General features: G+C 37.0%; 1 long non-coding RNA gene across 1 annotated transcript; it reads right to left on the reverse strand.

Annotated features, from left to right (window-relative positions):
* Positions 1 to 390: 390 nt before the first annotated feature.
* LOC144661298 (uncharacterized) lies at positions 391 to 2,641 on the reverse strand. The gene is made up of 3 exons (XR_013572247.1): positions 2,372 to 2,641; positions 1,222 to 1,278; positions 391 to 749 (listed from the first exon to the last, which is right to left on the reverse strand). It is a non-coding gene; the product is annotated as an uncharacterized LOC144661298 (long non-coding RNA).
* Positions 2,642 to 24,126: the final 21,485 nt, after the last annotated feature.

Raw genomic sequence — 24,126 nt, forward strand, 5'->3', positions numbered from 1 at the left:
CTCCAAAAGTGGAGTTAAACATTTAGGTTAAAAATAACTCCTTTTTAAGGGTCATTTTAACTCCCAAATTTTACTCCAATTTTGGAGTTGTAATAGCTCCAACAAGGGAGTCACTTCAACTCTACTTCATCAAAGAAAAGAGTTATTTTGACTCCATAATCAGGGTTACAAATACTCTGTTACCAGAGTTAAAGTAACTCAGGTGCATTCGCCCTATTTAGTAAAGCAACATCACACAAATTGACTGTTAACTTTTACATCTTTAATTCAGTCATAGTTCATTTTCTTATTTGGACATGAGTTTAATACACTGTACATAATTTGTATTAAAAATGACAATAATGTGAATTTCTACTATTGATATCAATAAATAAAGAATCTACAAGTATGTATAATTAAAACATTTTATTAAATACTAACAATTCTCTTGAAATTTGAGCTCATACAACATGTATGATAATACATCAAAATTCAATCTGTTCATTTGAACTGCCACAGGTTTACAATTTAATTTTCATGAACAGGAACAAGATTGCATAAACCACAGTTAACAGGAAAATATTATATGCATTTATTTTTCAGGAAGCAAACTCTTCCATCTAAATCAGACCCACTGGCAATCAAAATCTAAAGTAAATTTTAAAAACACAATCAATAAAAAGTATAAAATTGGCATAACATAAAATTATCATTCCTAACTTATTTATCTGCAGCTTTTCCCTTGTTGGCCAGCTTGTGTTGGTATTTTTCTGTAAAGATAAAACAGAACTTTTAGAGTTGTAGAAAGTTAACATAAATTGCAGTTATGTACCAGCCATCAAGGTCTGACAGAACAGAAGCCTAAGTAATGAAGTCCATAATATTTGAACATTTAAAACAATGTGGTCACTCATTTGGACACAAGCTTTAAGATCTGGCAAAAATGCCACCACTCGCTTAGTGTACCAAATATCAAGATCTCACATCGTGGAGCCCTGAATAAATTCTAATATACATGTCATCTCACCCACTGTAAGTGTGGATTTTTAATGTTACATTGCATAGTCAAAATGGCTGAAGGCCCTCTAGTTAAAAGGTGAATGCTGCTTTCATTAAAACAGAGCAGCTTCCAGTCTGAAAAGATTTGAATGTTAAAAAAAGCTTCATTCATTCATCCATACCTGTAGCTACCATTTTAAAACCAAACTGTTAATTAATTTTTAGATGAAGGTTGAAACTTACCCTAACAGGTAAATAAATACGAGGATTGCTTGCATTACCCTCCAATACAATGAGTATCTGAAAAAAGATTAAAAATAAAGTTTTTGGGTTACAGAACAATATTATTGATGGTCCACTCAGGCCCCACTGACATGGAAAGAGGATGACCCTAGCACTAGGATCATCAGAGCGGATGTTCGAAGTGCTAGGATCATCCTACCTCTCAGACAGGTTGATACGTGTGCAAGGATGATCCTAGCACCAGGGCCAAATGCAACCTTTTACCAGTGGTTGTAAACTAAAAGCTAAAAACACATTGCATAATATTGTGCTCAGATGATTCGAGTCCATGTACTAGGATAATCTTATTTTTACATAGCAAGAGGATGGTTCTGGTGCTACCTTCATGTAGGAACATCCTCTTTTAAATTAAAATGGGGTCTCAGTTCTGTGAGCTACTATTCACATAAAGAAACTTAATATTACAGCTCAAGTGGTGCAAGGTGTTTACATGTATGCACATGAAACTGCAAATTATGGAAGAGAAGCTATCTAAATTTTGTGTTGGGATTCAGAGATACATGTATCAATGCAAAACATAAAATTGCAAACTATTTATCAGTGCCACCAAAAAAAACTATTTATTAGTGCAACAGTCAATGTAGATGATAAGGCATTTCAATTCGCATACTCAGCTAACATGTAAGGTTTATATGTTTTCCATCCAGTGATTTCTTTGATTTTTCTATTAGCCCTTAAATTTAGTCAGTAACAAATCCTTTGCATATCTTCAGTTAACAATTTACTAAATATGCAAACTGACAAAAATTATTGCATATCAGATAATCAGAATCAGCAGAATCCATCACTCTAAATTTTGCCATATACAACTAACGCATATACAACTAACTTTCGCCTGTATACAACTGTAGTAAGATTTTGGTCCGTAGCATACAATCCCGATTTCTTGAACCCTTGGTCTATCGAAATTCCCAACTTTCCGAACCTATTTTCTTTCCCTTGTATAGTACATCTCTGTTATTTAACCCTCGATTATTTAACGCAATTTTAGTTCCTTCGGGAGGTTCGAGTAAGGGATTCTACTGGATTGACTTGATAATACAACCGCCTCGTTTTAGATCTTTTAAGCGCTAAAATCAATTAAGCTTACCTTTCACGAAGTTATCATTCCATAAGGCTGTAAAATGCATCTTTTTGAAGGTGACTTATCGATTAAAAACTACCTTACGATGACTCAACCGTGCGTCGATGAAACGTTACCTGAAAATGGCGGCCGAATATTTCAAATCCGTTGCCGAGTAGGCCCGGAACGAATCACGTGGTCTGTAAAAATTAATAATTGAAAGCAGACTTCCGGTCGCGCCAGGTCGCGCCCGACTTTCTGCAATTCTATCGGGTTTCGCTTATGAACGAAGCATTCCCACGGTTGAAAAATTCTTGGATTGCAAGCAAAAGGTTCCTTTAGACAAAACACTGGGATTCCAAACAGAAGGCTCTTTAGATTCCATTAAATTTATGCGTGCAGCGCGCGACTCGCCGGGCATGTTCTAAGCTTGTTCAGGACTCGTGTGGAGTTAGGTATACCGACGACATTTGCGTGTCAGTGATGCAACTAAATGAGTAGAGGCTTTGGGGTTTATAAATAAAGTCTCCCTGCAAGCGGAGTTGAAGTAACTCCACGAAAATAATTCTTAAACTAGAGTTTTAACTCTTCCTAGAGAGTTAAAATCACTCCACAATTACTCCCTAAGTGGAGTTATAATAACACCTTAAAAATGACTCCAAAAGAGGAGTTCATTTAACTCCTCTTGCAGAGTTAAATTGGAATTTAACTCCATGAAGGAGTTACATTTAACTCCGTAATCAGAGTTGTAATAACTCCCCACAGTGTAACTCCAATTTAGGAGTTAATCAACTCCTCTATTGGGGCGAATTACTCTTTTTTTGGAGTTAAAATTACTCCTTTAGGAGTTAAAATAACTCCATAAAAAATAACTCCACCTTGAGGAGTTAGTTTAACCCCTTTACAGGAGTTAAAATAACTCTTTGAAAATTACTGTGTGGTTGTAATCATGTTATGTTACCCATTTTCGAGTTAATTATTGTTGATTCTCATGCTGTCACAGAATAGTTTTACCTCGCGTTTTGGGTATTTTTATACATTTGTTGTTTAGTATTGTTGTTGGAAAGGTGTTAAATCTTGACTTCTTGATTATCAAGTTGTTTTATAACCTCAGCCTAGGAATTCTTGGAATAATGAGAGGACGTTAAAAAAGGAAAAGGAGAAGAAAAATGGGGATTTTTCCATTTCGCCGCAAAAGGAACACGCTGGAGATGGTATAATATTAATTCTGTATAAAAATTAATTTGTTACAGGTCACTTGTTAAGTAACTCTTTATACTCAACATCACGCAATTTTACATCTGAAGCAGTCAAAGCAACGCGAAATTGCAAGCTGTAAGTCTCTTTATTTTAAAGCTTCGTTAATAAGTGAAGCGTTGAAAAAATTCAGTTGAGCAGCTGGTGGGGTGATGATGCTATTTTGAATTCCCTTATAGACAGCCTTGGAAACGACTGTGTTGTTTAAAACAATTTTCCCATTTAAGATATCACGAAAGGAAAATTGGCGTTTTCATTCGAAGTGAAATTGGGTGTAAACCATAAATGGGAACCCCAATTAAGTATATATTTTCTAAAAGCTCATCGTATAGATCATAATAAGCAATGTCAGCATTTTGTTTGCAATTATGATGTTGCGCAACATTAGGTTTATTTGAGAACACATTTACGCGATAGCCTAAACTTTTATATTGGTCTAATTACGGGTGTCTAAGACTTTTCTTTTCTTGCTCCCTTTATTTTTTCCTAAAGAAGTCCTAAAACGCCACTTTAAATATTAAAAAGTTATAAAACATTAATTTCGTGCGCTTCACACTATGAAACCGGTTGTAAAAATGACAAGCATGTACCTGGAGGACATATTGTGCATCCATCAGCTCCTTTGGAGGTTGAGTTAGAAAATGTCCCCAGGGAACATGGTAACAATGTAGCCAAGTTCGGGTTACTGTCAGGGATCCTTCTGTACCCCGAGGCCAAGAGAGCGGAAATAAGGCCTTGAGATTGAAGAAAATGGGGGTATACAACGTGAATAGCCTCTGTTGTCGACTGGATAGGTTTCCTAGGAGAAAAATAATTCGTTCTTTTAAAAAATGACGTTGTTCCATGTGGGAGTACGCCCATTCCCCCAGGTATGTGCCAAAGGATAAAGAATAATTTTTGAGGTTATTGGTCTTTAAATAACGAATCAGTTTTGCTCCCTTGGCCTTGTGTTTATTATCACTGAAAAAAAGTGGTTAACCCTAATTTTTCTTTAAGATTTAAAAATCACTGCTTATTAACATTCTTATTTAGCTCGTAGTCTTGAACCATGAGAAAAGTCTTGGTCTTGTATTTAGGAAGCACCACAGTCAGGAACGGACCAACGACGCGACTGACCGACTGACTGACCGATCGACTGGCCGACAGACAGACAGACAGACAGAAAAAACAAGAGAAATTGTTGGGGGGTTTGAAAGAGGGGGGAAAGGGGGGGGGGGTTAAAAATTATTTTGGAGTTGGGGGCCAGAAAAGAGGGAAATAAGGTCAAATACCCCCTTTTTTTTTTTTCAAAGAGAGAAAAAAAAATAGCTGTATTTAAAATGCACTCACAAATAGACCGATATATTTATCTTCATCGATGCTGTTACATATGTCACTTTTGAAAGCGTTCTGTTTGATAATACACTATGTAGAAAACAAAATGAAATTAAATCCATCAGCGACTGAATTTCCAACTTCGTTTATATGAATAAAAACAATGCTAAGTAATTAAATTTCATTTTTAGTGTAACCTAATTGCAATAGCGTTGTCGTGGAAATAAATGGTAAACAGAAACTAATTAGCGTAGTTCCATAACTGATAGCATTTACGGAAAACTCACGAGTTTTTATTTGTACACTTTGAGATCCTATATTTGTAACAAGATAAATTGCTTTATTCGTATTATGAGACATTTTGAGGCCATTTGTACAAATAAATTTCATGCATGCGCTTAAAAGAATACGTCACATCCGAGACTCCTGGGCGCTGTAACCAAAGAAGGAATCAAGGCTCAACATCTTAAGCTTAGTCCGTAGTAAATACCTGAAAGAAAAATGTGCCCTATGAACTCCCTCTTAAATTTTCTTGTGAAAGAAATCACCCCCTTCCATTTTGTAAACCGAGATTCCAATTAAAAGGGACAGAGCTGAGGTTTATACGTTTTATCTCATTTCAAACCAGAGTTCTGTACACCAGCGCGAAAAAGGCCTAGAGACTCTGGGAATGTTAAAACAGCATTTTACCCAAAAACAGAGCAAATGACCTTTACTAGGGTATGAACCCTACTGCTCGATCCAGAGTCCAGCACGCTAACCATTAGTTCATCGTGCTTTCCAAAACTATGTATAGACTATACTGTTTTTACAGGCTTAAAAGCAAAGTGAGCAAATCCCCAAAGCCCCAAAATGCCATTAAACATAATCACAAAAATTACTGCCCAAGAGTATTTTATAACCATAACCATAACCTCTTCGGTATGATGTAATTCTTTTGTATTTAAAAAAAAGAAGACCGTTGTTTCCAGGTCTCTGTTTCTATTGATAACAAATTGAGGAAAAAGCATTCGTTACTTACACGTGCATTCCAGGTTTAAACGTGCGCCATCTGAATGCCTCTGACTCAATTGTCTTGATAGGATTATCCGAGAACATTCTTAAAGGAAAATACCAAAAAATATATATAAGTATTAGCAAAGCAAGGTTTTCTTTGAAGTTTTGAAGTAGAATATGAGCTCAAGATTTCTATGAGATGATAGGTTATGGGGCCGAAGGCCGATTGAACTATTATCCCATAGAAATCGACAGCAAATATTAAATGTCATTGTTTTAGCAAGTAGAATTCACGCTGGGGATTTTTTTCACTGTTCCGAGTCCCGGACACGTTCAATCTACTTCCATGGTTTTGATGCAATGATGGAAATTTCACATCAATATAGAACCCATTATTCTTTAAAAAATAACCTTTCCTTTTTTATCAAATTTTAGCATTTTTTGCATGGAAATGACGTCATTCATTTAGCGCCAAAAAATCTTTTAGCATTATGGTCTATCCAATGACAGTTCCTAAAAGAACGTGTAACGAGGATCTCAGAAGAGAAAAGATTTCCAAAACATGTCGAGCCAATCAAAAGTTACGGTGCTCTAAATTTTTAATTTGTTTTATTTTAGCAACAAAATGGAGGGAGTAAATAATAAAGATCTTTATTATTTACTACAAAACTTGATGAATTCGACATTGCTGATCCTAGCAGTATGCAGGACGCGTGTCACATATCAACCTAGTAAAATGGCCCAGCTCACAAGGAGTCTCTCGTAGCTCAGTTGGTTAGAGCGCCCAACCGGTATCTGGGAGGCCATGGGTCGATCCGTCGGGGACCAGTTTTTCTTTGTCCCATGCTCGTGTCATGTAGAACATCTTATCTTTATTTAAAATGGAGGGAAATTCAAAATTTAATGTGTTCAAGGTGTTCATGATAACCGCACAATTACATTCATATTTGGCCAATTATTGTCTTTTTTGACATATTTCTCCATTTATATTGTTTCAGTTTTCTTAAGCTAACTTGCAAAATCAATATATTTGCTACTTATCAATACAATTTCAGCTTGACTTTGTATTTATTTCCGTCAATCTCAGACTTCATAAGAAAATAGTGAAATCCACGTAGTGGATTCAAGATGGCAGATACAATGGCGTCATAAAACGTTTTAAACAAACGAAGTTGTGTCATCTCATAGAGCAAACTCAGGGCGTTTTATTGTCAATAAAATTAAATTTTGCTGTGCCTTTATAAAACGATACCATAGACGTTCTTAATGGCATGGCGGTTAAAATTTTGGCTTTTAATTTCCTATTTCTTTTCCATGACGGTTAAGTTTTGTATAACCTAAGCAACAAAAGGTTTAGGTCCTGATTTAGTGTTTCTCCGGCTCCCCTCTTAATTTTCCAGTTAAGAAGTGCTTATTTGAAAAAAGGTTTTTCTACTGTTTTTTAAATGTAAAAAAGAACACATAATAATTATAGTTAAAATCATATTTTATGTCTCAGAACCATTCCAGGACTAAGACATGATCTTGTCTATAACCAACAATTTCGCTCGCTCTCCTCATCTGACCTTTTCCGTTTTGTTGATAACTTTCACGAAACGTTTTTGGCAGATTTTTGTCAACAATGGAGCCAATTCATTGGCGAAATACTGTTTTACGCTGTTTATTCAATCCATTGTCCGCTAAGTTACTCCCTCGCAAGTAGTTCCTCGACATATCTCCTGTTTTTGAAGATGTTAATTGATATATTGCCTTTCTTGATGTACTTGATCTTTCAATCTGCATTATAGTATCCTCCAATGTGTTGAGTTGCTTGACATCGCTTAGCCGTTGAGGAATATCCGAGGCTACATAGTTCTCATGATAGTATAATGCCATTATTATCGTCTTTCTCGTTACGGCTGATTTTATTTTGATCAATCTTACAACTTTTGGTCCCTGTCTACTAAGAATAGATGGCATATTCGGTGAGTTAGGTTTTCTGATTCTTTTTTAACCTCTGTCTGAAAGAACTCATTGAAAAAACTGTATTTCGTTCACCTCGACATCTTCGATTTTGTACTCTTGTTTACCAAAAAAATCACACAGCTCTCACGATTTAACTGCTTTTTGTAAATGGCTTCGAAGGCTTAAAAATAGTGAAAGATATATGTCGCTATCGTGCGTTGTTCTTCGAAACCACTGAATTTCATACTCGCAAGCGACCTGAGCTAAGCGCTGATAACATTTTGGATAAATGCGTTGCAAAGTAAACAAATAAATGTGGGCTTCCTTAGAAGAAAATTTATCTATGTTTGTACGTATCTGATACGTACCCCGGTATGTTGTTTGGATTACAGAAAACAAAGCTGTTATTATGAGGTGCCTTGAAAACGTTCAACTTGAAAAAGCAAATGTAGAAAAGAAGTGGATAGGAAACGGAGGTTTCGGGCCATTTTGTCTGTATACGTGACAGGCCAAACGTAACCTCCGCCGGTTGCTGAATAAATTTGAAAATTCATTGTGCTGAATGCAATCGTGTTACAGAAGCTAGATTCTGGCATTAAGTTATTAGCAACAGATGAGCTAGATGAGGTCCACTGAAGGACAGAGACTCGAGTCTTGCTTAAAAGAAAGAATATGAAACTTTTGCCAGAAGAGATCATTTCGAAGATCATTGCCACATCACAGGGACTAAAAGAAGCCCCAGTTCTCGATGCTTTGAGAATACAGCAGCCCTTAAAGGACTCCAATCTAATCCCCATCAACATTTACACTTTTTACAAAGCTTGTAAATTAGCTTCTTGAACAGCTAATGCTAAAAATTATAGGTCCTGTTATACTTCAACATTCCTAGTAAAGATAAAGATCTTGGAGAAGGCATAAGCCGATAAAGACCCTGTAATCCTAACTCAATGCCACAGCGGTTGAGTTCTGTCCGTTGTCAAAAGGGAGTTTGGTAAACAGTTAGGGGCTCAGATTTAACTCTTTTGGTCTCGTTACATGGATAGCCTTATCTTTTTTCTGGTAAGCTTTACTGCGCCTACTTGAGGCAGGCCGCTGGAAAGGAAGTTGACCAATCAAATAGTTATTGAGAACAGAGGATGGATATCTTTTACTCAAACAGACTAAAAACGTTAAAGCATCAAGACAACAGCTCTGCAATATCTTTTTTTTACTTTTGTGCAAGTGAAAGCAAACGTAAGACTGTTTTACCTGTTTTTGCTTGCAATCACCAAATCGCATCCTTTGCGGCAAAGAGTCAAAGTCACTAAACATTTTGCTTAACACCTCGTGTTGTGACTGAAAAACCATAGCCCTTGAAAACGTAACCGCTCAAAAGTTACCATTGAAATAAACCAATAAAAAATTACAAAGTTTACTGAGAGGTCCGCATCTTCCTCACCTTTCGAGGGTTTCTAATTTTGCTGTTCAACTATTGTTTGTGTTTCTTCCACGTTATTGGTTCGCTTGGGAAAATGGTCACCATTTTTTGTTCTCGATTAACGTTTCAATTGGTCAACTTTCCTTCAATTGGCCCGGTTCGAGTAGTCGCAATGTAAATTCATACTGCGTTTACTCACAGTATATGTTCCGCCTCCATGATGGAGTTAACTGGATTGATATTAGAGAATGTGCGATGTGGAATCTTATCGAGTTGGTTGGCATTCAAAAACCTAGAAGTCATTAGCAAACATAAGTTGCTGAAGATAGTCGACTTCTCTAATCTAGTCTAACTCAGACGACCAGATAAAACTCTGCCACCACTCCTGAAGTGAACGGTAACTGACAAATTAAGTACGGAAGAAAAACGGTCAGCCATAAAAGCTGAGAAAATGAAGTTTAAACTCGATGAAGAGAGGAGTTACCTTAGCGCAAAAGTAAGAAAATCAAACGCTTCCACGTTATCAAAATAACGCAAGGTTTGGAACTTTTTAGGCCTAGTTCATACTTCGTGCTTCTGCCGTGCCGAACTTAATTGCAATTAGGTTCGAAAAGGTCTTGAGAACAGCAGACACATAAATATTTTAAGAAAAACGACAATTTTCTTTACGTTTGAAAGACATGTTTCGACAGAGCATCTGTCATCTTCAGTTGAATGGTTTACAAAGCACAGATAGTTGAATAATAAGTCAGACAAAAAATGCAAGCTAAGACAGGTAGTAGCAACAGAACGTGAAAATGTGTGACTTAGAAGATGTAAATCTGAAATTATCGTTCTAATTCCGATGCGATGTAAATATTGGACAACCTCACTAACCAAGAAAAACAAAAAACCTACCACGAGGTCAATATAATTTCTATAGGGAACTCACAAGGTTGGTGAGTTCCTTATGAAACTCACGTCGTCTGAGGAAATCATATTGACCTCGTGCTGGTTTATTCTGTCTTTTTCGGTTGGTGAGTTCCTTTTGGAACTCACGTTCTTAGGGCATCATATTGACCTCGTGCTAGGCTATTTTGTTTTTCATCCTTTGTAAGTTCCTTAAAGAAGTCAAGTTACATGAGGACATCATATTGACCTCGTGCTATGGTTATTCTGTTTTGTTTTTTTTTTGGTTTGTGACTTCCTTATGGAACTCATGTTATCTGAGGACATCATATCGACCTCGGGTTAGGTATTTCTATGTTTGTTGGTTTGTGGGTTATTTATGGAAGTCACGTTATCTGAGGAAATCATATTGAGCTCGTGCTAGTTTTTTTTTGGTCTTTCTTGGTTGGTAATTCCTTATGGAACTCACGTTACCTGTGGACATCATTCTTTCTTGGTTGGTTAGCTCCCTATGGAACTCATGTTATCTGCGGATGTCATACTGACCTTGTGCTAAAAAGTGACCAGAAAGTGGCTGATGACGAGCTGGTCGTATCGTTTGACGTGGTTTCACTATTCACCTCCATACCAATCGACATGACTATAGATATCGTTCAGCGAAAACTCGAGGGATCGGACGATTGGAGAAGTCATACACAGCTGACTAAAGCCCAGGTCCTGGATCTACTTTCCTTTTTGCTGCACAGCAGTTATTTTGTATTCGAGGGAACCCAATACCACCAGGTATCGGGATGTGCCATGGGATCACCAGTCAATGCGGTGAACGCAGAGCTTGTAATGCAAGAAGTTGAGGAGAAAGCGTTAGAAACTTCGCCCGTTCAACCAAAGTGGTGGCTGCTATGTCGATGATTCGAATGCGTGCATTAAAGAGGGACGGTGTTGAAGCTTTTCACAGCCACTTAAACTCGATAAACGCCAACATTCAGTTTACAGTGGAGATGCCTACAACAACTATGGGCAAGAACAGCATAGCCTTCCTGGACACCAACAACACCGTTAATGAGGATGGTAGGATCGAGATGCGTTTATACCGCAAGACCACACATACGAGCAAGTATTTAGACTTCCATCCACACAGCCCAGCGCAAAGCAAAAGAACTGTCGTTAAGACTCTAATGGACCGAGCTAAGTGCATTCCATTAACAACCGCGCAAAAACAAAACGAGAAACAACGCGTTATTAATGACTTAAAAGGTAACGGTTATCCCGAGAGCTTCATCAAGTCAGCTGGCGAATCAAACAAAACAAACACGCAACCAAGAACCCAGGAGAATCCGAAGGCATACACGTCCATCCCGTTTGTGAAAGGAGTGTCGGAGCGCGTTCGACGGATTTCGAGCCGCGAAAACATTAAGACAGCGTTTAAACCAGTACGAACGTTAGGAAATATCTTCAAAAAGCCCAAGGGCCGACCGAATAAAGAGCGGTTGAAAGGAATTGTATACAAAGTGACTTGCAGGACATGCTCATTTGCATACGTTGTGGAAAGCAAAAGAAGCTTGAAATCGCGAGGAGCCGAACACAAGCCCGGAATAAACGGAAATATCAACTCCGCGATTAAACATCATGCAGAAATCGGCCACGACATACATCCAAGTTACGCCGAAATTCTTGAAACAGGTGTAAGCAGCAAGAACAAAAGACTGTTTCTGGAGTCTTTACATTCTTTCCTCGACAAAAACACTATAAACGAAAGAGCGCCCTTCCCAAGGGTTTACGCACCGCTAGTTGCTCTTGCTCTTCAGGGGAGGGGGGGGGGGGGGGGGCGACGAACAATAACGTCAATGCAAACTTATTAGAATTCTGCGAACCTTGCAAAATCCATCATTCTCTAAAGAAGACCGCAGAAGGCGATCGAAAATTTAGAGTATCCTTTTATATTTTTAGATCTGTTTAAACCATTTTTATATTTTAAGATATGGAACTCACGTTACCTGAGGTCATCAAATTAACCTCGTGCTAGGTTATTCTGTCTTTTTTGGGTTCGCGAGTTCTTTATGGAAGTCACGTTAACTTAGGACATCAAATTGACCTCGTGCTAGCTTATTCGTTTTTTTTTTAGTTGGTGAGTTTCTAAGAAATTCTGTCTTTTCTTAATTGGTGTGTTTCTTATGGAACGCACGTTATCTGAGAAAATCATATTGACCTCGTTCTAAATTATTCTGTTTTTTTAGTTGGCGAGTTTCTAATGGAACTCACTTTATCTGAGGGCATCATATTGACCTCGTGCAAGATTTTTCTAACTTTCTCCGTTGGTGAGTTCCTTAAGGAAGTCAGTTAATCTGAGGACATCATATTGACTTCGTGCTGGAATATCCTGTCTTTCTTCGTTAGTAAGTTCCTTGTAGAAATTACGTTATCTGAGGAAAACATATTGACCTCGTGCTAGGTTATTCTTTCTTTCTTTCCTGGTGGGTAAGTTCCTTATGGAACTCACGTTATTTGAGGAAATCATATTGACCTCGTGCTACGTTATTCTGTCTTTCTCGTTTGGTGAGTTCCTTATGGAATTCACGTTCTCTGAGGACATCATATTTAGCCCGTGCTTGGTTATTCAGTTTTTCCTGTGTGGTGAATTCCAGATGGATCTCATGTTATCTGAAGAAATCATATTGACCTCGTGCTAGGTTATTCTTTCTTTCCTGGTGGGTGAGTTCCTTATGGAACTCACGTTATCTGAGGAAATCATTTTGACCTCGTGCTACGTTATTCTGTCTTTCACGTTTGGTGAGTTCCTTATGGAATCACGTTCTCTGAGTACATCATATTGACCTCGTGCTAGGCTATTCTGTCTTTCTTGGTTGATAAGCTCCTTATGGAACTCACGTTATCTGAGGAAATCATATTGACCTCGTGCTACGTTATTCTGTCTTTCTCGTTTGGTGAGTTCCTTATGGAATTCACGTTCTCTGAGGACATCATATTTAGCCCGTGCTTGGTTATTCAGTTTTTCCTGTGTGGTGAATTCCAGATGGATCTCATGTTATCTGAAGAAATCATATTGACCTCGTGCTAGGTTATTCTTTCTTTCCTGGTGGGTGAGTTCCTTATGGAACTCACGTTATCTGAGAAAATCATATTGACCCCGTGCTACGTTATTCTGTCTTTCTCGTTTGGTGAGTTCCTTATGGAATTCACGTTCTCTGAGGACATCATATTGACCTCGTGCTAGGCTATTCTGTCTTTCTTGGTTGGTTGTGGCGTGAGTTCCTTATGGAACTCACGTTATCTGAGAACATCATATCCACCTCGTGCTTGGTTATTCTGTCTTTCTTGGTTGGTGATGTTCTTATGGAGCTCATGTTATCTGAGAACATCATATTGACCTCGTGCTGGGTTATTCTGTCTTTTTTGGTTGGTGAGTTTCTTATGCATCTTACATTGGTCTGAGGAAATCATACTGACCACGGGCTAGGTTTTTTTTATCATTCTTGGGGCCGGTTCTCGATTTTCGGACATATTTAAATAAGTATTTTTAAAAGGTTGAATGCTCTTTAGAAGATAACATTTTGGTGACTAACATATCTTTGTATTACTTTTTCGTTGGCGTAACGGAAAAAAGCAATTTGTGAATGAGCTTCTCCTTTTAATCCGTCGAAATGAACTTATGTTTTCCGATCAAAGTTTTGTAACGTTTTGAGGCCGTTGTTTCACTGGATCGATTCGATTAGAACTTCACGGCACCACACTAGATTGGCAAATCATATTCGTACAAAAAGATCCATTTCATCTAAATTTCCATAGAACAGGTCAAAACTTAACATAATACATTTTCAATACATACAGATGCATTAGTCTGGTCGTTCTTGCAAACGTCAGGTTTGATATCGAGGCTATCATGTTATTTTGCAAAAACCTGAGAATGTTAATGGAAGTCAGTTCTTTTTTTGGTGGATCTTCTTTACACGTCGCTCAATGTTCTACTAAATGGGATCTACTTTCTTCTCAAAATATGAAGAATCGCGATTTTCCAGATAAAAATAGAATTAAGACATCTATGTAAATATTAGTTTTTATGTAGCCGCAATTTGCGACCTGAAAACTGCTAGAGCCAGTTAAGCTAAGCCGACTTAACTATTACAAACATTTATAGTTCAAGACCGTTCTCGAATGCTATCCATTTGCTATGGAAGTTTATACCTCGGGGGAAATGTTTTCGCCTCCAGTCTTCAGTTTTAATAGTAAAATCAATTCATAAATGTTATGTGTTCAAAAGAGGACAGGGAAATTAATTACTGATTCAATTATTATATCATGTTTTTACTTTAACATAAGTTTATCTTTTATTGGAAATGATTGCTTGTAATAAAGCTATGTAACTTAAAAGTTATAAGGTAGTTGCTATAAAGCGCTATTGGACATTTATTTTTTTGGCATAGCAGTTATATTTAAATGTGTTATTAGAGAAAATGAAATAAACATTCTAAAATAAGCAGTCGTTATAATTTCAGTATTTCCCTTCCATAGTTGAAACATTCCTCTACTAAATGTCAAGGGGGTTCAATCGGATCTGCTTTTGAAAATAATCCCGTCTTTTGCAGTAATTTATGTTACTACCGTTTTTTGATATTTTACGTTCATTAACTGTTAGGTTAAAAAAGCAGTATAACAAACAATTATTACGAAATAATCAAGCCATTTTAGGCAACGTGATTTAAATATTAGCTAAGCACCCAGCAATGAAATTAAGCCATTAAAAGCCATTAGGGATAGATACTTACAAAAACTCCAGTTGCTGAAAACAACAGAACACGTCTTTTGCCAAAAATGAAATATTGTTGTAGGAAAGATCTCTGTATAAAATAATCACAATTTGGATGTCAACAAGAAGATCAAGGATCTCTGCTTTCGACATCGATTTCAGCTAATGTAAACTTAAAAAAGGCGAAAATAACAACAAAGTGCTGTTATTCCTACCGTGCATGACGCGATTATGCGCTGATGGAATAAAAACTATCATATGTGCTGAGCATGAACAGTCATATAGGCAATTTTATATATGTATTGACGAAAGGTCTTGTTCGCCTCCGGGGCAGGGGGGGGGGGGAAAGTTCCTTTCTTACACGACTCAAAATATGGTCATAGCGGGGCCGGGCAACTGAGACTGCGCAGTAGCTATCGAATGGTTGCTTAGGGCATAGTGAATAGCTTGGCATAGTTCATTGTTTAGTTTGCATGTTTTGGTCTTGACCGTGCTAAAACACAAAAGCTATTTGCAATTTGTTTGCTCTTTTGGAGTTTGCCGGACATCAAAACAACAAACAGTAATAACGGTGACCATTCTGGCAAAGTAAGGCTTAGGATTTATATTGTTTAAAATAACTCCAATGATTCTGAAATGATTTTCCATCTTTTGGTTGTTTAATATCAACCGTGACACATTTTCCGCTTGCCAAAACATTTTCAGTGACATGTAACATCAGGTGAGAAATCTTGCAACAAATGTAAAAAACATCTCAGCAGCGTGCAAAATCAAACGAAAAAAACGCCACTATCCCCTTTTCATACGCATGTAATCATTGATATTTAAATATTTCTGAGAAAACCAAAACTTTGGGTGACGTCTTTCTTAGAAACGGCTTGATTGACACAGACTTGCACCGTTTCCCGGCACCGCTATGTCGTCAAAGAAAAGTGCTGACTTTCCCCCAACTCCTCCCGCCCCTGTTCGCTTCTAACGACAAACGATACCGCATCTTCCAAGTTATTTTCTATCAAAATGGGTTAGGCCTTTGCATTGTTCGAGGTACGTACATTTTACGTTTAATTCTGCTACCGCTTTAGAGATTTAAGCTTCCGGCTACTTTGGGTAATTCTGTCAAGCGAAAAAACTTGCCGCAAAGCCGGGCGCAAAGTGGGTTGTCCTTGAGCTTGTTAAGGTAATTTTCATTAAATTACTACGTATTCTGTCATGAGACTATTCTTCTGCAGCTGAATGTTAAATACCGTAAAGTAATCAATCTTGAAGAAGAAGCACGGCCTTTAAAAGCACCAAACTCCGATCTGCCTCAAATTAGCCTGAAACTCTGTCAGTTTTGTCCTGTATGGATCTCTTTTTTTACTCAAAAAGTAAAGGCAAGGCTTACTCTCGACCCCAAATTCGCTGATCGCTGTAAGGTGGACATTCAATACAGTAACGGTTTTGGGTCGTCGCTTGTTTTACGGGAAAAGTACTATTGATATTAGAAATGTAAGTCATTAAACTATACTGGTAAATCACAAAATCTTACAAAATAATTATTTTTATGCACATCCGTGCAGAAAAGATCAACATCAAACACATCATTTGTAGTACATACAAATATATAAGGTGGGTCATTCTTTCAAACGCCCGGTCTGATATAAAGGTTATTTGGTTATCTTGCAAATACCTGAAACAACAATTTTCAGAAAGAAAACAAAACATCTGTCAGGACTTTAGACTCTGCAGCCTCCAGGTTTAAAAAAAAGGAGGTATTGTATATCAAGTGGAAAATCCAACACTAATTCAACAGACAGTGTTTAGATTAAATGCTTTCTTTTTATTCTAATATTAGAAATGCACGGCATCATATCACACTGGCAAATCATAAAATCGTAAAAAGAGATTCTTTTTTTTTTCAAGTTTAAAAAGAAGATATCAAAATGTGATATACATCGGTTATAACACATACAGGTTTAAAAGGCTGGTCGTTCCTGAAAACGTCTGGTCTGATATAAAGGTTATCCTGTTATTTTGCAAAAACCTGAAAGTCGTAGAAAACAAGGGTAACAATTATTTTCGAAAAATGAAACAACCTTTTTTAAACCCTAGAACACACACGAAAATTCACAACCCTCTTCGTAGTAGTGTCTCCCAAACTTAAGCCTTTTCAGATCATTTCGCATCGAGAAGAAAGCCCTTGTCCTAATTTACTAAACGCATAATTTCTGTCGGCTGTCATGTCATATAAAGTCATTATCATGGATCCGCCATCTTGGTTTTCGGCAAAAAACGGATGTTGATGCAAATTCAAATCAAAAGGCTAGTGGAATGTAAAACAAATATTCAAAATCAATGTGCATGGCGTTTCTCCTTTAAAAATGCTTTATCAAAACACAAGAAAATAAAGGCGAAATTTGCATGAAAGTAGGTACAAAAATGCATTTAATATTTAAACATAATGTTTTAAACGGGTCAAAATTTAAAGCAACTTTTGCGTGGGTTCAAACAACTTTTTTAGCATTAACCTTGGAAATGTTCCAGTAAATCAGTTTTAATAAAACATTGGAATTTTTAACAAACAGGCTTAAAATAGAAAATTAACTAAACAATCTAATGGAGTGAAAAGATCCATTTCTTGGAATCATGATAACAAAAATCAACAAAACTTTTATGACGCAAAACATAAACTAAGTAATTTCATCAAGAGGGAACGCAGTAACGCAGTACCCGTATCACGGCCAATTTATCATTATCATGCAAAAGTACGCTTTGAAATAATTTATGGCATTCATTGGAATACGTATGTTAAAACTAACACTCTCAATATTAGTACGTTTTACTGGTTTTCTTGTTATCGCTGCACAAAATTATCGATTTTACAAACCTCAATTCAAGACCAATTAAAAATCTATCCAAGTCTGAAAAGACTGGTAGATGGCCAACTGAAAATGTCAGGTTTGGTCTAAAAAAGAGTTGTCTTGAGACACCTTTCACGATAGCTTTACAGTGGCTTAACGGAACAGTTAAGTTGCAATATTGTTGTTATTTCGGCTTAGTTAGTAAAACGTTTTGTTAGATGCAATCGTACATGCATATCCCTTTCCATTTTTCTTTTACAATGCCTTTCGTTATACTTACATTTGCCTTAAACTTCTCAGATTGGCAAATACTCTGTCAGGAAGGGATTTGATAGCGTTTGAAGACAAATAGCTGTAAAAAATACACAATGTTAGGTAAAAATAACAATAAATATCACATTATGATTTGTGATTTATGGGGTGCACTGGATTTGTTTGGCAATTAGATAAAGCTCAAAGATGTGGTTCCAATTTAACGTTCGATTACTTTGTGCGCACCTCGCGATTCAAAGTCACTTTTTAAATTACCGGATAACTGCCGCGTTGTCTGCATCCAGGGAAGAAAACATAGAAACGCTCAGTAGCCATATGATAAAATGCTGCAATTGAAGAGCTGGACTAGAATCGAAAACGATTAGAAAACACTCGGACCACCTCGCAAAGTTGTCTGTAAGCCCTGAACCCAAGCGAAATATTTTCTCTTTTGAACGTACGTCCCACTCAGTCAGGCAAGCGTGGCCGAGTGGTTTAGGGCGCTGGTGTTGTTATCCGGAGGTCCCCGTTTCAAGACCTGCCCCTGCCACTAGCTGGATTTGTTTCTCGGTAGTCCCGAGTTCAAATCCTCGACCACGCTTTGTATATAGCCAACTGGTTTGCCTCCTGCCAGGAGGCAAACCAGTTGAAACAGTTAAAATTATTGTTTCCTCTGTTTTAGTGGCATGCCTGTAAACTAGCTATCTCGTTGAGATATGAAGCTAAGTGCATGACCACTATAAACATATTTATTTATTATTTTATTTATTATTTAAGCACGCGAGGTTTGATTATTGGATTTTTAGGGTTTTTCTAGTATTAACCTATAAGCAAGGCTTGTTGGCCAGTGACCTTTTTTTGACTTACAGAAACCAGAGATTTTCCTGATCGGCAAACACTCTGTCAGGTAAGAGTGTAATAGCATTTGAAGACAAACTTCTGTAGAAAGGTATCATGCAATCAGTGTAGTGAAATAATTAAGAGAAAATCCGCCAGGACTTCGAGTAGTTATTGGACAAAATTATGTACCAAAACTATTAACACCTGATTGCAAGCTTTTGTGTTACTGCTTCAAATATCTTATCGAAAGAAATCTTTTCTAACAACACCAAACATCGAAAACAAATTTCGAAGTTCCGCTGAATTCCACTGAATCGCTTGAGACGAATTTACAAAATGGCTACACGTGAGATTTTGCCTATACCTTGTGAACTTTGAAATTCATTTTCTCAGACTCTGATAAGAAATTGTTGTTGGTGTTATCACGGATAATTACTTACATCTTTACCTTTTATTAAGGGTAGGAAATAACGCAATAGGATTTAAATTATTCTGGTACTTGATTTTTGTCCAACTTTAATAAATATTACTCGACTTCCTAGTGGATTACGTCTTAACAACTATTCACCAAAATGGCGGTGGCTTGTGGTGGATATTTACCGAGACGCGAACACTGAGCCCGAGATAGCGAACCAATCAGAGCTAATCAGTTTGCTTGAAACACCAAGATCACTGAGTGTGTATATACTAAACATCGGTTATAACACATACAGATTAATAAGGCTGGTCGTTCCTGAAAACGTTTGGTCGATCCATTTTTTGACTTACAGAAACCAGAGATTTGTCTGATCGGCAAACACTCTGTCAGGTAAGAGTGTAATAGCATTTGAAAACAAATCTCTGTAAAAATGTATCATACAATCAGTGTAGTGAAATAGTTAAAGCTTCATTTTGAGTTTTTATTATGTTTTGATAAGTAAAACCTAAGAAAACCCACTGAAAAATGCATACCCGGACGCAAGCGAATCTCATTTTAAATGGAACATTTGTGAAGAAAAATACCATGACAGTTTCTCATGTTAATTCAATAATTCTGTTACGTAACTTAAATATCACAACAAATAAAACAGTAATTTCACAGAAATGGCGAGACGTTTGAGTATGCTAACCTGACTATAATGAAACATTATAAGAGCGTGTCTGGACGACAACAGCAATGTTTAACATTGTCGAGAAACCAACGAATTTTAGGGCTAGGTAGCAGCAGCAGGCATACGTCTAAAGTACTCAGTGTCAAGGAAAACAACCCAAAGCCGACGGCAAACGAAGTGAAGAAAAACCTTAATCTATCTGTATGATCCCATTTTAACTATTTTAAACATCCATATTTTTCATCCAAAGTATCTACTTCGGACTAGGTATGCATCTTGCCTCCGAGGTGGCGTCGGCAATAGGCGATTTGCATGATGGTGTCACTTGACTACAACTACCAGAATCCTCCGCTTTGTCTTTTTGTCATTCTAATTAGAGCAATTGTTTTTCAAATCCCACTGGGAATTCAAAATTTGAATAACAAAGGAAAGGCGAAATGAATTCTGATATCTGTAGTCAAATGACGACATCGTGCAAATGTGCCATTCAAACGATTAAATTTTGTAGAGCTGAGCGAGCCCAAACATCATGCAAATCCACCAAAAGCTTGTATTTTCAAACTCTAGTAGTTTTATTAAGTACAAGGAATTTTGATTAATATTTACTTGACAGTAAGTTAAAGCTTGACGATTTGGCTGCAATTTTAGCAGGCATTTGTGCGCACCTCAGTGGTTTCCAAATAAAAACACTTGTAAATTTGCTCTTTTAAAAAATGCACGCGACAATATGGACTGCCGCATCATGTGATAAAATCTTAATTATGGAGCTGGGCGAGAAAACAATTAGAAAACGCGCGAAGCACCTCGACAGGCTGAGCCTGTAAGTCCTGTTTCCAATAAATTTTGTTTGAAGACACCAAATCACTCGATCAACCGGAACTGTGTTCTGCACCATTGCATAAAGCCGTTTGTGAAACCTTTGATGACATTATGGAGGGTCCTGAAGGGGTAAAATGGGAACTGGGATTTGCCTATTTCGACTGGGATTTGCCTATATTTTCACTGGGAAAATGGGATTTAGGTCACTGGGACTGGGATTCTGAAACAAAAAATGGGAATGGGAAGCGTGTCAGTACATGACTAAACCTGCATATTTTGCGCTCTATAATGTTATGTTCTTAAAGTACGGCACTGAATAGTTAAAACGCTGAAAACTCTGAAACAAAACGACCACACTGCACGAGTGTCCATCAAGTCTCGATCAATTTTCGTGTAAGTGATGAAGTTACTTAGCGGAACAGCTATGACTGAGGATTGGCACAAATGGAATATTAAAAAGAAGTGACAGCAAGTTGTGTCAGTCAGGGTAGTGGTAGGTATGGAATAAAAACTTGATAGCTTTAGTTAAAGCTACAAAAAATTTCTATTATTCTATACAAGACAAATGATAATAACCAGCAGAACATGATTTTGGGTGGTCCAGTCCTTGAACTTTCCCTTCTGCGACCCAGGTGCAAAAAGAAAGTCCAGGATAACTTGCATGTACATGCTTTTAAAAACAAACCAATGAAAAGCACAGAGACGTGTAGCGTTTTTTACATGTAACGTGTGCGTTAGGGTAAAAATAGTTCGCTAAAATGAAAAATTCAACTATTCGACTAAAGCGCGCGATCTGCAAGAAAAAGTATTGTAACCTTTGTCTCAAGCCGTAATCAAAAGAATAGGTACTAAATCCACAAATACTAAAGTTTTGAATTTATCATCTGTACGCGTGCGTGTCCAAAGGTGCTGTGTAATATGTTTTGGTTTACCCCCCTTTTTTGTAAGGGGGGAGGGGGGTAGGAGGACGGATTTCAGTGCAAGTTGCTCTGGACTCGCTTTTCCTGCGCCTGGGTTCATGATCAATCCCTATATAGGGCACATTTAGGACAATAAAAAACAACAAAGATATAATGTGCTTGAGACTAGATTTTCCGCACACTGGGAATTTCACTGCTGGGACTGGGATTTAGACAAAAAATAGGCTGGGAAATGGGATTTGGGCAAAATTTGGGCTGGGAAATGGGATTTGGTACCCCCCCCCCCCCCCCCCCCTTCAGGACCCTCATTATGGTCTTAATCTGGGACTCCATTTGAATGGGCATAAATGATACGAGAATGAAACTATGATCACGCCATGGATAACGCTATTAATAACAGCTTTCTTCCTTAGAAGGCACGATTAAATTTTATTGATTTGTACAATGAGTGAAGAACTAGCAAAGTACTCACGTAATCTGGGCTTTACGTAATCCACAGATATCTAATTCACGGTATTTATTTCCTTACCAATGTCATAATCTTTGCCACGCTTTTGTTTGTTTGTTTGTTTTGTTTTGTTTTTTGTAAATATTTTATTCTCGTTCAGATCTCTAGACTCGCTTAAATGAAACAGCAAGATAAATTAATTTTACTAGTCTAAAAATATGAAAAATACTCGAACATTTCCAGTAAGATCTCTCCTGGCAAAATAACATTTAATAAGAAATCTTTATTTTCATTATGCTGTCAAAGAGGAAGTAGCAACGTGTATACCATTAAAGTCTTAATGATCTTTATTTAATTAACAATTATGCAAGTTAAAACATTCAATTTTCGATATTCTTTAAACTGAATATAGAGTAGAGTGTTGTGTGTCAAAGATTCTCTTGTCGAACAACCGACCAGTTGGCCGATTGGGGGAATAGGTCTTGTCAATGAGAAGATGAAAAAAAAAATTAAATAAAATAAATACATAAATTCCACGCAGAGGAAAAACCGCGCAGTCCTAGGGCCGCGCCATTAATAGGCACATATGTCTAGATTATTACATTTGTTTTTTTCAAGCAAGGTTTGTTGACCTGAGCGCTATTTTTACTTACAGGTACCACAGATTTGTCAGACCGGTAAACACTCTGTCAGGTAGAGAAGTAATAACGTTTGAAGATAATCGACTGTAGAAATATATCATACATCCATGAAATAGTAAAAGCCAATTCTAATAAAGTTGAACATTAAACTTTTACATGTTATTTTTATAAGTATTTACCTAAGCAAGGTTTGTTGGTCAAAGTGATTTTTGACTTACAGAATCCGCAGATTTGTCAGATTGGCAAACACTGTGTCAGGTAGAAATGTAAGACCGTTGGAAGACAAATCTCTGTAGAAATATTCATCACGCAATCAGTGAAGTAGTAAGAGCTACTTCAAACAACATTTTAAATGAAATTATTCCACTTGGTTTGCCGTATAAGTACTAACCTTAGAAGAAAAAATATATATAATGGTAATAGGACTAAGTGGAGTCCAATTCGGTCTTTAATCATATATACGAGTGATTAACAAAATCCGATTTGTTTAATCACGAGTATGTTACAGACAGAATTGGACGACACGTAGTCCTGTTACCAATTAAGAGTGTGCCCGTGAGAGAACAGGGCAGAACCAGGTAACAGGTGATACAGCTCATATCACCGATTTCGCCCAAACTTAGCATAAATGCTGGGTATGGTGAGCTATTTACTGTGACAAAACATCAGCTTAAAATATTTTATTCCCTTCAAGTTATGGCACCTTTTGCAAAAATGGCCATTTTTCACTAATTTATGCATATTTAATTAGCTGACTTTGATTGACCAGTTCCACAAGAAAAAAAGACTTCTGAAAATAAAATTCACTGCATTATATTCTGTGGTTATTAGGCTTTAAGTACAATAATTCACTTCAACCGCCTGATTTGATTTCTTCTCCTCAAACGGTCTTTTGGAAGGTACACATTTCGTACTGTTGGAAATAGCCTTTAACTAGTGCCCAATATCTCCCATGAGCAACAACTTATATACATTATTCTTACATGGGTAATGAAATCCATCTCTAAACTTCACAAAAATGCCACAAAATGTCTGGGGACTTCAATATTTTATTAGTATTGAGGAACTAAACACACGTGACTTAACGATTTCTTGCTATTTCATCAAAATTCACCGAAACACAGAAGCCATTTATTTGCCTCAATTTGGCATAAAATCGGTACGAAATAGCTAATCAAGCATAAATCTATAGATAACAATCAAAATATTGGCGAAGAAAAGGCAGTTAGGACATTTTTCGGAGCGTTTTCAGAGCCGATATAATTCGGCAATGTTGTGATAGCAAATGTAAAAATAGCAGCGAAAGATTTTCTTCAAAAGCTCGCTCAATTCAACATTTAGGCACATCAAAGT

The sequence above is a fragment of the Oculina patagonica genome, chromosome 7, assembly GCF_052425735.1.
Source record: "Oculina patagonica isolate OP01 chromosome 7, crgOcupat, whole genome shotgun sequence".
NCBI classification, from domain to species: domain Eukaryota; kingdom Metazoa; phylum Cnidaria; class Anthozoa; order Scleractinia; family Oculinidae; genus Oculina; species Oculina patagonica.